At 46.6% G+C, this 15,898-nt stretch overlaps 1 protein-coding gene across 4 annotated transcripts in view; it reads left to right on the top strand.

Annotated features, from left to right (window-relative positions):
- The first annotated feature begins 12,106 nt into the window (after nt 1–12,106).
- ARB2A (ARB2 cotranscriptional regulator A) overlaps nt 12,107–15,898 on the top strand; it is a 607,421-nt gene continuing 603,629 nt past the window's right edge. Inside the window, exons 1-2 of one of the 4 annotated variants that reach the window (XM_069751809.1) lie at nt 12,175–12,206; nt 12,284–12,483. The gene's annotated coding sequence lies outside the window, so the exon portion shown is untranslated. Of the gene's footprint in view, nt 12,484–15,898 lie in introns of all 4 variants that reach the window. The other 3 variants (XM_069751802.1, XM_069751789.1, XM_069751796.1) reach the window with 3 other exon arrangements.

Raw genomic sequence — 15,898 nt, 5'->3', positions numbered from 1 at the left:
CTGGTCTGCCTTCTGTTTACTCTTCTTTTTCTGATGTTTTCAATAAGAAGGAAGCGGAGAGTCTTCCTCCACATCGGTCCTACGACTGTCCTATAGACCTGGTTCCTGGTGCCATGCCTCCGCGAGGAAGAATCTACCCTCTCTCCCCTGCAGAGACTCAAGCCATGTCGGAGTACGTTCAGGAGAACCTTGCCAGAGGTTTCATTCGAAAATCCTCTTCGCCAGCTGGAGCCGGTTTCTTTTTCGTCAAGAAAAAAGACGTCTCTCTTCGTCCATGTATTGATTATAGAGGTTTGAACAACATAACGGTGAAAAACAAATATCCATTGCCATTAATCTCTGAGCTCTTTGACCGTTTAAGAGGAGCACGAGTGTTCACTAAGCTGGATCTCCGTGGTGCATACAATCTGGTACGAATTCGTGCAGGAGACGAATGGAAGACCGCGTTTAACACTCGAGACGGCCATTATGAGTACTTGGTTATGCCTTTTGGACTCTGTAACGCTCCTGGTGTATTCCAAGAATTCGTAAATGACATCTTCAGAGATTGTCTGTATGTTAGTGTCGTGGTTTATTTAGACGACATTCTCATCTTCTCTCCGAATCTCACCACTCATCGACGTGACGTCCGTCTGGTTTTACAACGTCTCCGTGAGAATCATCTTTTTGCCAAGATTGAAAAATGTGTCTTCGAACAATCAAGTGTACCTTTCCTGGGATATATCGTTTCCGATGCCGGTCTGAAAATGGATCCAGCCAAAGTGTCTGCGGTTCTGGATTGGCCACGACCAGTAGGAGTTAAAGCCATTCAACGTTTCCTCGGCTTCGCCAATTACTATAGGCAATTCATCCCACATTTTTCTTCATTGACCAAGCCCATCTCGGCTCTTACTCGCAAAGGAGTTGATTCCAACAACTGGTCAGCAGAGTCGCAAAATGCATTTCTAACTTTGAAACAGAGATTTGCTGAAGCTCCCGTGCTTCATCGTCCTGATGTCAACAGACCCTTTGTTCTTGAAGTGGATGCATCTTCCTTGGGAGTTGGAGCAGTCCACTTACAAAAGGCTGCCTCTGGACGTATCGTCACGTGTGGTTTCTTCTCCAAGTCATTTTCGTCTTCGGAACGAAACTACTCCATCGGAGACAAGGAACTGTTAGCCATTAAGTTGGCCTTAGAGGAGTGGCGTTATCTCCTCGAGGGGGCTGTCCATCCCTTCACTATATTTACGGACCATAAGAATCTAGCCTATGTGCAGTCGGCTCAAAGACTTAATCCTCGACAAGCTAGATGGTCCCTGTTTTTTGGACGTTTTGATTTCGAACTCCATTTTCGTCCTGGTGACAAGAATGTCAGAGCTGATGCTCTCTCACGGTCCTTTCAGCCGTTGGATGAAGTGGAGACTCCTGCACATATTATTGACCCTGCTAGGATCATTTCCGTTACTCCTTTAGAAGTAATCTCTTTACCTCCTGGGAAGACCTTCGTGGCAAGCGAGGACAAAAAGAGAGTTCTACTCTGGGGTCATTCTTCCAAACTTGCTGGACATGCTGGAGTTAAGAAGACCCTTTCTCTTATTGCTCGCCACTATTGGTGGCCGTCCCTTCGTCAAGATGTCCGAGATTTCATCGCTTCGTGTCCTTCTTGTGCTAAAAACAAGGTTCCCCGGCAATTACCTTCCGGACTCTTACATCCGCTACCAGTACCTTCTACTCCTTGGAGTCATATCGCCATGGACTTTATCACGGATCTCCCTCGCTCCTTTAATTGCTCCGTTATCCTGGTGGTTGTCGATCGATTTTCCAAAATGGCTCACTTCATACCCTTATCTGGTTTGCCATCTGCTCCCGAACTGGCGAAGATCTTCATCTGCCATATCTTCCGACTTCACGGCTTCCCTCTTCATATTGTTTTGGATCGAGGAGTCCAGTTCACGGCTCGATTCTGGAGAGCTCTGTGTGGCTTAATGAAGGTAACTCTGGATTTCTCCTCCGCTTATCATCCTCAGTCTAATGGCCAAGTGGAGCGCGTCAATCAAATTCTCACATCCTACCTACGACATTTCTCCAATGCTCATCATAACGATTGGGTTTCCTTGCTTCCATGGGCGGAATTTGCCTATAACAATCATCCTAATGAATCTTCTTCTAAATCTCCTTTCTTTGTGGTCTTTGGGCAACACCCTGGCATTCCTATTCCCATTTCCAGCACGTCAGGCGTACCGGCGGCTGATTCTCTGTCCCTGGAGTTCTCCAAGATTTGGCTAGAGACTAAGGAGTCACTTCTAAAGGCTACTGATCGTATGAAAAGGTTTGCAGATAAAAGACGACTAGATGCTCCTCCATATCTACCGGGGGATAAGGTTTGGCTCTCCTCTCGGTACATTAGGCTAAAGATCCCTTCTCATAAATTAGGTCCTCGCTACATTGGTCCTTTCGAAATTTCTAGCCGAATCAATGAGGTGACATATAAGTTAAAATTACGAGCTTCTTTGCGTGTGCCTAATGCCTTTCATGTCTCGCTCCTTAAACCTGCTGTATTTAATCGTTTTCACTCTGCGTCATCTTTTGTCCCATCCTTTTCCTCTTCCGACGATCAGTTCGAGGTGAGGGATATTTTAGCTCAAAAGACAGTTTAAGGCCGAACGCTATTTCTTATTGACTGGAAGGGATTTGGTCCTGAAGAGAGATCTTGGGAACCTCGAGAGAACATCAATGCACCCCATATTTTGAAGAGGTTTCTTTCCAGCTCTAAAAGAGGGGGGAGTAAGAAAGGGAGTACTGTCACGATCGCCGATACTTACCTGTCCGGCCGGCACGCTCCCAACGTCCCTCCTCCTTCTGGTCGGCTCGGCTTCTCTGCTTCTCGGCGCATCTGCAGTCCGCGCATGCGCCGTAGGGCCTCTTCCGCCGCTCTGCCTGCTGGGAGGTTGTGACCCGGTGGCTCCGCCTCCAATATGGCGGCGCCCACCGGGTATTTCTGTTCGGCGCTTCCACAGGTAAGCGCCTGTGTATCTTCGCTGTAGCGTTCCTGCTAGCGCCAGCGTCGTATTTGGGCCCATCCTGAGGATTCCTTTCTGGGTTCCGTTTCTCCGGTTTCTCCCTGTTCCTCCGGTTTTCCTCTGTTCCCTGTTCCTGCTGGTTCCTGGTTCTGCCTTATCCTAACATTAGTGTTTTTCCTTTTCAGCTCTCCGCCTCGTCTTCCTCTGCGTTCCTGCTCCGCTGCTTCACCCAGTCGTCCCTTTGGCTCCAGCAGTTGCGGTTCCATCCTCCTTGGGCCTGCTCCTAACACTCCCTGTACAGGGGGTGCATCTATCAGGTTTGCTCGCCCTGGGGGGCTCTGGGACCGTGACCCAGAGGGTCCACTATTGGGTTCACTACGTCTTGTCATCTCACCCCCGTGTAGCGTTATATATATACTATATACAGGAGATGACATACAGGTGTATACTATATATAAGGGAGATGACAAACATGTATATACTGAGGTGAAAATGAGAGGTGTGAGGTGAAAATGAAAAGGTGTGAGTGCAAAATGAGAGGAGTGAGGGAAAATAGTGTAGTGATCGGAAAATGACAGATGTGAGGTCGAAATGACAAGTGTTAGGCGGGAATGAGAGGAGTGAGGGAGAAAATGAGAGATGTGAGGGGGAAAATTAAAGATGTGATTGGAAAAATGAGAGGCGTGATGGGAAAATAAGAGAAGTGACGTGCTATAACTAACCACAGATATTTACTATGCCCAGGCAACGCCGGGCTCTTCAGCTAGTATATATATATATATATATATATATCTAATATATAAAGCTGAATGTGTGTATGTGTGTATGTATGTCCGGGATTGGCATCTGCACCGTCGCAGCTACAGCCACAAAATTTTGCACAGTCACACGTCTGGACCCCGAGAGCGTCATAGGCTATATTGTGAGGTGAAATTTTAACCCCGCGCGTTCCAATTCACCAAACAATTTTGCTCCTATCTACATAATGGGGAAAAAAGTGAAATGAAAAGTGTTGGAGGCGTCGAAGCTACAGCCACAAAATTTTGCACAGTCACACGTCTGGACCCCGAGAGCGTCATAGGCTATGTTGTGAGGCGAAATTTTAACCCCACGCGTTCCAATTCACCAAACAATTTTGCCCCTATCTACATAATGGGGAAAAAATTGAAAGGAAAAGTGTTGGAGGCGTCGAAGCTACAGCCACAAAATTTTGCACAGTCACACGTCTGGACCCCGAGAGCATCATAGGCTATGTTGTGAGGCGAAATTTTAACCCCGCGCGTTCCAATTCACCAAACAATTTTTCCCCTATCTACATAATGGGGAAAAAAGTGAAAGGAAAAGTGTTGGAGGCGTCGAAGCTACAGCCACAAAATTTTGCACAGTCACACGTCTGGACCCCGAGAGCGTCATAGGCTATGTTGTGAGGCGAAATTTTAACCCCACGCGTTCCAATTCACCAAACAATTTTGCACCCAATCTACATAATGGGGAAAAAAGTGAAAGGAAAAGTGTTGGAGGCGTCGAAGCTACAGCCACAAAATTTTGCACAGTCACACGTCTGGACCCCAGAGCGTCATAGGCTATGTTGTGAGGCGAAATTTTAACCCCGCGCGTTCCAATTCACCAAACAATTTTGCCCCTATCTACATAATGGGGAAAAAAGTGAAAGGAAAAGTGTTGGAGTCGTCAAAGCTACAGCCACAAAATTTTGCACAGTCACACGTCTGGACCCCGAGAGCGTCATAGGCTATGTTGTGAGGCGAAATTTTAACCCTGCGCGTTCCAATTCACCAAACAATTTTGCCCCTATCTACATAATGGGGAAAAAAGTGAAAGGAAAAGTGTAGGAGGCAAATTGACAGCTGCCAGATGTGAACACGGGGGACGTAAAGAGTGAGAGCGATGGCGCCAAAGAGTATATACCGTACAGTTGCTAAGGTGGGGCCCCGACATGGGATACTCACCACACACGGGGATATGAACACACACACAAAATGCGCCACACACTACCACGTGCTTGAACACATATCACCCTCAGCACACATTTCACCACACATACGCCAACCTCGCCACATAAAAGTCGAAACACAAAAGTCGCCGCTCAAAACTCGCCACGCGCATAACTCGCCACATGCAAAAACTAGGTTCTTGCAAAACTCGCCACAAGTGCAAAACTCACCTCATGGAAAACTCGCCACACGCAAAACTTGCACACGCGGAAAAATTGCCACATGCACAAAAGTTGCAACACATGCAAAATTTGCCTCACACAAAACTTGCACATACTCAAAAGGCACCACACAAAACTCGCCACACGCAAAACTCGCTATGCGCAAAACTTGCTGCACACAAGTTGCTACACTAACCTGTCACATGCAACTCGACACACAAAAAGTTGCTACACGCATGTTGCCACACAAAACTCATCTCACAAAAGTCACTACATGCATGTCGCCACACGCAACTCAACACACACAACTTGACAAACGAAACTCGCCCTAAAACACACAAAAGTCTGGTCTTATCCTTCAAAAATAAAAATCTGATTAATAAGCAGACAAACTACAACAAATGTACCATATAGGAAATACGGCATTGAGATCGGACGCCATGTCACGTTTAGAGAGCCCCTGATGTGCCTAAACAGTGGAAACCCCCCACAAGTGACCCCATTTTGTAAACTAGACCCCTTAAGGAACTTATCTAGATGTGTGGTGAGCACTTTGAACCCCCAGGAGCTTCACAGAAGTTTATAACGTAGAGCCGTGAAAATAAAAAATCGCATTTGTTTACACAAAAATGATCTTTTCGCCCACAAATTCTTATTTTCTCAAGGGTAACAGGAGAAATTAGACCACAAAAGTTGTTGTGCGATTTCTCCTGAATACGTCGATACCCCATATGTGAGGGTAAACCACTGTTTAGGCGCACCGCAGAGCTTGGAAGTGAAGGAGCGCCGTTTTACTTTTTCAATGTAGAATTGTCTGGAATTGAGATCGGACGCCATGTCGCGTTTGGAGAGCCCCTGATGTGCCTAAACAGTGGAAACCCCCCACAAGTGACCCCATTTTGTAAACTAGACCCCTTAAGGAACTTATCTAGATGTGTGGTGAGCACTTTGAACCCCCATGTGCTTCACAGAAGTTTATAACGTTGAGCCGTGAAAATAAAAAATCGCATTTTTTCTACAAAAATGATCTTTTTGCCCCCAAATTTTTCTTTTCACAAGGCTCACAGGAGAAATTAGACCACAAAAGTTGTAGTGCAATTTCTCCTGAGTACATCGATACCCAATATGTGGGGGTAAACCACTGTTTGGGCGCACCGCAGAGCTTGGAAGAGAAGAAGTGCCGTTTTACTTTTTCAATGTAGAATTGTCTGGAATTGAAATCGGACGCCATGTCGCGTTTGGAGAGCCCCTGATGTGCCTAAACAGTGGAAACCCCCCACAAGTGACACCATTTTGGAAACTAGACCCCTTAAGGAACTTATCTAGATGTGTGGTGAGCACTTTTAACCCCCATGTGCTTCACAGAAGTTTATAACGTTGAGCCGTGAAAATAAAAAATCGCATTTTTTCTACAAAAATGATCTTTTTGCCCCCAAATTTTTCTTTTCACAAGGCTCACAGGAGAAATTAGACCACAAAAGTTGTAGTGCAATTTCTCCTGAGTACGCTGATACCCAATATGTGAGGGTAAACCACTGTTTGGGAGCACCACAGAGCTTGGAAGAGAAGGCGTGCCGTTTTACTTTTTCAATGTAGAATTGTCTGGAATTGAGATCGGACGCCATGTCGCGTTTGGAGAGCCCCTGATGTGCCTAAACAGTGGAAACCCCCCACAAGTGACCCCATTTTGGAAACTAGACCCCCAATGGAACTTATCTAGATGTGTGGTGAGAACTTTGAATGCCCAAGTGCTTCACAAAAGTTTAGAATGCAGAGTCGTGAAAATAAAAAATATTTTTTTTTCCACAAAAGATTTTTTAACCCCCAAGTTTTTATTTTCACAAGGGTAACAAGAGAAATCGGACCCCAAACGTTGTTGTCCAATTTGTCCTGAGTATGCTGGTACCCCATATGTGGGGGTAAACCACTGTTTGGGCGCACGGCAGAGCTCGGAAGGGAAGGAGCGCCGTTTTGGAATGCAGACTTTGACAGAATGGTCTGTGGGCGTTATGTTGCGATTGCAGAGCCCCTGATGTACCTAAACAGTAGTAACCCCCCACAAGTGACCCCATTTTGGAAACTAGACCCCCCAAGGAACTTATCTAGATGTGTGGTGAGAACTTTGAATGCCCAAGTGCTTCACAGAAGTTTAGAACGCAGAATCGTGAAAATAAAAAAATATTTTTTTTTCCACAAAAAAGATTTTGTAGCCCCGAAGTTTTTATTTTCACAAGGGTAACAGGAGAAATTGGACCACTAAAGTTGTTGTCCAATTTATCCTGAGTACGCTGATGCCTCATATGTGGGGGTAAACCACTGTTTGGGCGCACGGCAGAGTTTGGAAGGGAAGGAGCGCCGTTTTGGAATGCAGACTTAGATAGAATGGTCTGTGGGCGTTATGTTGCGTTTGCAGAGCCCCTGATGTACCTAAACAGTAGTAACCCCCCACAAGCGACTCCGTTTTGGAAACTAGATCCCCCCAAGGAACTTATCTAGATGTGTGGTGAGAACTTTGAATGCCCAAGTGCTTCACAAAAGTTTACAATGCAGAGTCGTGAAAATAAAAAATATTTTTTTTTCCACAAAAGAGATTTTTTAACCCCCAAGTTTTTATTTTCACAAGGGTAACAAGAGAAATCGGACCCCAAACATTGTTGTCCAATTTGTCCTGAGTATGGTGGTACCCCATATGTGGGGGTAAACCACTGTTTGGGCGCACGGCAGAGCTCGGAAGGGAAGGAGCGCCGTTTTGGAATGCAGACTTTGACAGAATGGTCTGTGGGCGTTATGTTGCGATTGCAGAGCCCCTGATGTACCTAAACAGTAGTAACCCCCCACAAGTGACCCCATTTTGGAAACTAGAACCCCCAAGGAACTTATCTAGATGTGTGGTGAGAACTTTGAATACCCAAGTGCTTCACAGAAGTTTAGAACGCAGAATCGTGAAAATAAAAAAATATTTTTTTTTCCACAAAAAAGCTTTTGTAGCCCAAGTTTTTATTTTCACAAGGGTAACAGGAGAAATTGGACCCCAAAAGTTGTTGTCCAATTTATCCCGAGTACGCTGATGCCCCATATGTGGGGGTAACCCACTGTTTGGGCGCACGGCAGAGCTCAGAAGGGAGGGAGCACCATTTGACTTTTTGAGCGCAAAATTGGCTGTCGTGTTTGGAGACCACCTGATGTACCTAAACAGTGGAAACCCCCCAATTCTAGCTCCAACCCTAACCCCAACACACCCCTAACCCTAATCCCAACCCGATCCATAATCCTAATCACTAACGCTAACGATAATCATAACCCTAACCCCAAAACAACCCTTATGTCAACCCTAACCATAACCCTAATCAAAACCCTAAATCCAACACACCCCTAATCCTAATCTCAACCCTAACCTCAAACCTAACCCTAATCCCAATACACCACTAATCACAACCCTAACCTTAACCCTAATCCCAAGCGTAACCCTAATGCCAACCCTAATCCAAACCCTAACCCTAATCCCAACTCTAACCCTAACTTTAGCCCCAACCCTAGCCCTAACTTTAGCCCCAACCCTAACCCTAGCCCTAAGGCTACTTTCACACTTGCATCGTTTGGCATCCGTCGCAATCCATCGTTTTGGACAAAAAACGGATCCTGCAAATGTGCCCGCAGGATGCGTTTTTTGCCCATAGACTTGTATTGCCGACGGATCGTGACGGATGGCCACACGTCGCGTCCGTCGTGCACTGGATCAGTTGTGTTTTGGCGGACCATCGGCACAAAAAACGTTCAATGTAACGTTTTTTTGTACGTCGCGTCCGCCATTTCTGACTGCGCATGCGTGGCCGTAACTCCGCCCCCTCCTCCCCAGGACATAGATTGCGCAGCGGATGCGTTGAAAAACTACATCCGCGCCCCACGTTGTGCACAATTTTCACAACGTGCGTCGGTATGTCGGGCCGACGCATTGCGACGGCCCCGTACCGACGTAAGTGTGAAAGAAGCCCAACCCTAAATTTAGCCCCAACCCTAACTTTAGCCCCAACCCTAACCCTGAATTTAGCCCCAACCCTAACCCTAAATTTAGCCCTAGCCCTAACCCTAGCCTCAACCCTAGCCCTAATTTTAGCCCCAACTGCTCTTCTCCTGCCGGCCGGCAGATGGTGATAGATGGCGGGCATGCGCCCGCCATTTTCTTTTCCCCGGCAGCCAGGAGGAGCAGCAGGAGGACCCAGGGACACCGGTGAATATGATAGGGTCCCCGAATCCCCCTATTTCTCTGTCCTCTGATGTGCGATCACATCAGAGGACAGAGAATTAAATTTTTTTTTTTTTTTTGCGGTCGCCGGTAAACAGTTAATTACCGGCGATCGCAAAACATTTGTCGGTAAAACCGACCCCGATCATGTTATCATGTTACCCCAAAGATTATCCCGGTGCCGGCCGGCGGGCGCATTTTGAAGATGGCGGCGCCCATCGGGAGCCACGAGGAGCACCGGGGGAGACAGGTGAGTATCGGGGGGCTACTTGGGACCCCATTTCTCTGTCCTCTGATGTGCGATCACATCGGAGGACAGAGAAATTAAAAAGAAATCGCGTTTTTTTTTTTTTTTTGCGATCGCCGGTAAACGGTTAATTACCGGCGATTGCAAATGCGGGGTCGGTAAAAACCCCCCGAATCATGTTCTCTGGGGTCTCGGCTACCCCCGGCAGCCGAGACCCCGGAGAATATCCGACTCTGGGGGGCGCTATTTACTTTTTCCACGGCCGCCGTTAAAAGGCATATCGGCGGTCGCTAAGGGGTTAAAAATCTTGCCTTTTGAATAAAATCTCTTTATATTTAATATTGGTATTGGAGAACTTTGTTGCTTTCTTGTTCTATTGATTCATGCGGTCCTCCGCACATACTTTGGGGCTATTCAGTTTTGTTCACACTCACACACAGCCTGACACTCACACACACACAGCCTCATACTCACACACAGCATGATACACACACAACCTGACACTCACACACAGCCTGACACACTCAGAGCCTCACACTCACACAGCCTGTCACTCACACAGCCTGACACTCACACACAGCCTGACACTCACACACAGCCTGACACTCACACACAGCCTCATACTCACACACAGCATGATACACACACAACCTGACACACACAGCCTGACACTCACACAAAGCCTGACACTCACACAACCTGACACACACAGCCTGACACTCACACACAGCCTGACACTCACACACAGCCTGACACTCACACAACCTGACACACACAGCCTGACACTCACACACAGCCTGACACACTCAGAGCCTCACACTCACACAGCCTGACACTCACACACAGCCTGACACTCACACACACAGCATGATACACACACAGGTGTGTTTAACCTTTTGGTCTATACTGTATACACACACAGCCTGACACTCACACACAGCCTGACACTCACACACAGCCTCAAACTCACACACAGCATGACACACACACAACCTGACACACACAGCCTGACACTCACACACAGCCTGACACACTCAGAGCCTCACACTCACACAGCCTGTCACTCACACAGCCTGACACTCACACACAGCCTGACACTCACACACACAGCATGATACACACACAGGTGTGTTTAAACATTTGGTCTATACTGTATACACACATAGCCTGACACTCACACACAGCCTGACAATCACACACAGCCTGACACTCACACTCACAGCATGATACACACAGCCTGACACTCACACACGGCCACACTCTCACACACAGCATGATACACACACAACCTGACACTCACACACAGCCTGACACTCACACACAGCCTGACACACTCAGAGCCTCACACTCACACAGCCTGTCACTCACACACACAGCATGATACACACACAGGTGTGTTTAAACTTTTGGTCTATACTGTATACACACACAGCCTGACACTCACACACAGCCTGACACTCACACAGCCTCATACTCACACACAGCATGATACACACACAGCCTGACACTCACTCAGAGCCTCACACTCACACAGCCTGTCACTCACACAGCCTGACACTCACACACAGCCTGACACTCACACACACAGCCTGACACTCACACACACAGCATGATACACACACAGGTGTGTTTAAACATTTGGTCTATACTGTATACACACATAGCCTGACACTCACACACAGCCTGACAATCACACACAGCCTGACACTCACACTCACAGCATGATACACACAGCCTGACACTCACACACGGCCACACTCTCACACACAGCATGATACACACACAACCTGACACTCACACACAGCCTGACACTCACACACAGCCTGACACACTCAGAGCCTCACACTCACACAGCCTGTCACTCACACACACAGCATGATACACACACAGGTGTGTTTAAACTTTTGGTCTATACTGTATACACACACAGCCTGACACTCACACACAGCATGATACACACACAGCCTGACACTCACTCAGAGCCTCACACTCACACAGCCTGTCACTCACACAGCCTGACACTCACACACAGCCTGTCACTCACACACACAGCATGATACACACACAGGTGTGTTTAAACTTTTGGTCTATACTGTATACACACACAGCCTGACACACACACAGCCTGACACTCACACACAGCCTGACAATCACACACAGCCTGACACTCACACTCACAGCATGATACACACAGCCTGACACTCACACACGGCCACACTCTCACACACACCGTGCTAGTCTGGGCTCAGCACACTACATCACTGTCAGCAGCTCACGTGGTTACAGTGTACACAACATCAGCAGCCAGCAGCGATTCATTCCTCCCATCACGTGACTGATCACCTGCTCATGACGTCATCGCATGTCCTCTGACAGGCTAGGATTCAGTAACTCGCTTGTACATTGGCGAAAAATTGATCACATGACAAAAAAGGCGGTGCCCTGTCGGACCGAGGCTTGGCACGCACACATCCAGTTTCTCTTCCTTCCTTCCTTCCTTCCGGCCGGGTCCTCTCAAATGAGCTTTCTGTCCAGACTGTGCATGTCAGTGGCTGTAGGGGCTGCTTCCTGGGATTTGGGGGATTTTAGTGGATTTTTTTAATATATATTTTTTTTAATAGCTGAGAGCTGTGACTGAGGAGGAAGTGCTGTGCCGTCCCCATCTGCCTCCTGGCTGGTGGCTCAGTAGTGCCCTGTCCTGTGTGGTGACAGCCCAGTGTTAGTAGTCACTTTATTATTTCTCTGGAGAATTGTGGCCTTGTGTCTTTGTGGAGGTGAACACTCGTGGAAGTGGTGCAGCGCCCTGTAAGAGGGAGGCCAAGTGAGTGTGCAGCAGCGCCAGCATGGGGGGCTTCGCATGGGGGGCTTGACGTGCTGCATGTCTATCAGATGTCGCTCGCCTGTACTATTTCATATCCCATCATTTCCATTAGGTCCGTGCATGTAAACGTCACGTGTGTGCGCTGTGGTTACACGACTGACGCGTGCAGTCCTAATTAGTGATGAGCGAATATACTCGTTACTTGAGATTTCTCGAGCATGCTCGGGGGTCCTCCGAGTATTTATTAGTGCTCAGAGATTTAGTTTTTCTCACCTCAGCTGAATGTTTTATATCTGTTAGCCAGCATAAGTACATGTGGGGGTTGCCTGGTTGCTAGAGAATCCCCACATATAATCACGCTGGCTAACAGATGTAAATCATTCAGCTGAGGTGAGGAAAACTAAATCTCCGAGCACTACAAAATACTCGGAGGACCCCCGAGAGTGCTCGAGAAATCTCAAGTAACGAGTATATTCGCTCATCACTAGTCCTAATCCTATGATCCAGCATTCAATAATCCAGAAACTCCGATAATCCGCTACTTTCCAGTATGATCATACAGAATTTCCCAGCTCCATAACCATGAGAATAATCAGAGAGCGATGGGGCGAGGTCGCTATTGCATTTGGAGTTCTGCTTTTTCATTCTGCTACAGGAACTCCAGCAAGAAGCCGATGTGTTGTGTGACAGTCACATACAGTCACTCATACACATGGGAAGTAATGGCGTCCGTTCAGCTTCTGCTCATGTATCCGTCATTTTTTTTTTTTGGGGAAGAATGCAACACTTTTTCTTCCTACATAAATTGTATTGAACGATAAAGCCTTCGATGTAAATGGGAACTTGGCTATCAAGGTGTTTAGCTAAATCTGCAGCATATAATATGTTGTGTAACTTTGTGAGGCCTCATTCACACTTGCATGTACTAGTTCTATCCATATTTATTTTTTACCTATCTAACAAATACCCATTATAATCTATTGTGCGGATTACTTGTCTGTGTTTCTGGACGGACCGTGTGTCTGTGCAGAACACATGTAGACGTCCTTTTTTTTTTTTTTTCCAGCAGCACAGATGGAAAATGCTAATACAAGTCTGTGGGTTTGTTTAAAACCTGTACAGCACACGAATGGCATCAGTGTACAGTCCGTATCTAACATTGTGAAGTGTAGGAGAAGCTCTGTCATTTATTTCTTTATACCCTCTGTGAAAAACACTGATGGTAAATATGGACCATACATTGATGACACCACTACTAGTTTTTTCACGTACGTGTTTAAACATGGACATGTGAATGAGTCATTAGAATTATATTAGCCCAGGTGCCTCAATTCGTTGGTAGCTGCTCCATCCCAATCCCAACAGCTATTCTCAAAATAAGGCCATGTTCACATATTCAGTATTTGGTCAGTATTTTACCTCAGTATTTGTAGCCAAAACCAGGAGTGGGCGATAAATACAGAAGTGGTGCATATGGTAACATAGTAAGGCCGAAAAAAGACATTTGTTCAGCCTATATTCCATCATAATAAACTAGCTATTTAACCCGTTCTACGCCCGGGTGGCGAGCATTTATATTGGTATATGGTCTCCATCCTGGTATGTGCTGCTCCATCCTGCGTCCCCATCCTGTCATGTGCTGCTCTATCCTGCGTCCCCATCGTGTCATGTGCTGCACCCATCCTGCGTCCCCATCGTGTCATGTGCTGCACCCATCCTGCGTCCCCATCCTGTCATGTGCTGCACCCATCCTGCGTCCCCATCCTGTCATGTGCTCCCATCCTGCGCCACCGTTCTTTAATTTGCTTCTCCCATCCATATGCCCCCATACGCTCCTCCATAAAGCCATAAAATATTCAAATTTTATTAGAACACATATAAATACAGAATACTAAAGCTCATAAAAAATGGGGCAGAAAATATGCAAAAAGAGTAACCACCGTAAGGCAAAACATAATGTAAATGCCAAATATACAAGAAAAATAGATGGAAAAAATCTATTTTAATATAATAATAATGCTGAGAGTTCATAGTATAACAAATGTGAAGATAGCAGCCAGGAGAATTACCTAACGGTAATGTTTGGTAGTACCATTTAGCATGCCTGGTTTCTTTTCTAATTTATGCGCAGTATATGCTATATCCATGTTTGGTATAATTCTATCATAAGAAGTCTTTTTGTGACTCTATCTACTGCATCGCATTATATTGCGCTTGAATTATTATATTAAAATAGATTTTTTCCATCTATTTATTTTTCTTGTATATTTGGCATTTACATTATGTTTTGCCTTACGGTGGTTACTCTTTTTGCATATTTTCTGCCCCATTTTTTATGAGCTTTAGTATTCTGTATTTATATGTGTTCTAATAAAATTTGATTATTTTATGGCTATATTGCTTCTTGTTTGCCTTTTTGGATGTTTATACTAATTTGGAGCATTGCCATTTAACTACGCAGGTATTTCTCCTATTTTTGATGTGCTGCTCCATATAGGTTGATGGCCCCCATAAGATGCTCCATAGTATATGCCCCCGTACACTGCTCCATAAAGGTTTATGGCCCCCATAAGATGCTCCATAGTGTATGCCCCGTACGCTGTTCCATAAAGGTTTATGGCTCCCATAAGATGCTCCATGGTATATGCCCCAGTACGCTGCTCCATTATGGTTTATGGCCCCCATAAGATGCTCCATACTATATGCCCCCGTACACTGCTCCATTATGGTTTATGGCCCCATAAGATGCTCCATAGTATATGCCCCCGTACACTGCTCCATTATGGTTTATGGCCCCCATAAGATGCTCCATAGTATATGCCCCGTACGCTGCTCCATTATGGTTTATGGCCCCCATAAGATGCTCCATAGTGTATGCCCCGTACGCTGTTCCATAAAGGTTTATGGCCCCCATAAGATGCTCCATACTATATGCCCCCGTACACTGCTCCATTATGGTTTATGGCCCCATAAGATGCTCCATAGTATATGCCCCCGTACACTGCTCCACTATGGTTGATGGCCCCCTTAACATGCTCCATTCTATATGCCCCCGTATGCTGCTGCAATATATATATTAAAAAAAAAAAAACATACTCGCCTATCGTCGCTGGGCGCCGAGTGCTGGGGGGCCTGAGCAGATGGGGACACCGGCGCGCTGTGGGGGTCAGATGCCAGTATCGCCGCTAGCTCAGGCCCCCCAGCACTTACTATATTCACCTGTCCTCCGTTCCACCGCTGCTCGCCGCCATCTTCCCGGTCCTCTGGCTGTGACTGGTCAGTCAGAGGGCGGCGCCAGCGCGCATTAAGCGCGTCATCACGCCCTCTGAACTGAAGGTCACAGGCCGAGGACCGGGAAGATGGCGGCGCGCAGCGGTGGAACGGAGGACAGGTGAATATAGCCGATACTCACCCT

This window comes from Ranitomeya imitator, chromosome 1 (genome assembly GCF_032444005.1).
Source record: "Ranitomeya imitator isolate aRanImi1 chromosome 1, aRanImi1.pri, whole genome shotgun sequence".
Lineage (NCBI taxonomy): Eukaryota > Metazoa > Chordata > Amphibia > Anura > Dendrobatidae > Ranitomeya > Ranitomeya imitator.
The sequence above is the reverse complement of the archived record's forward strand: the minus strand, read 5'-3'. Positions and strand labels throughout refer to the sequence as shown.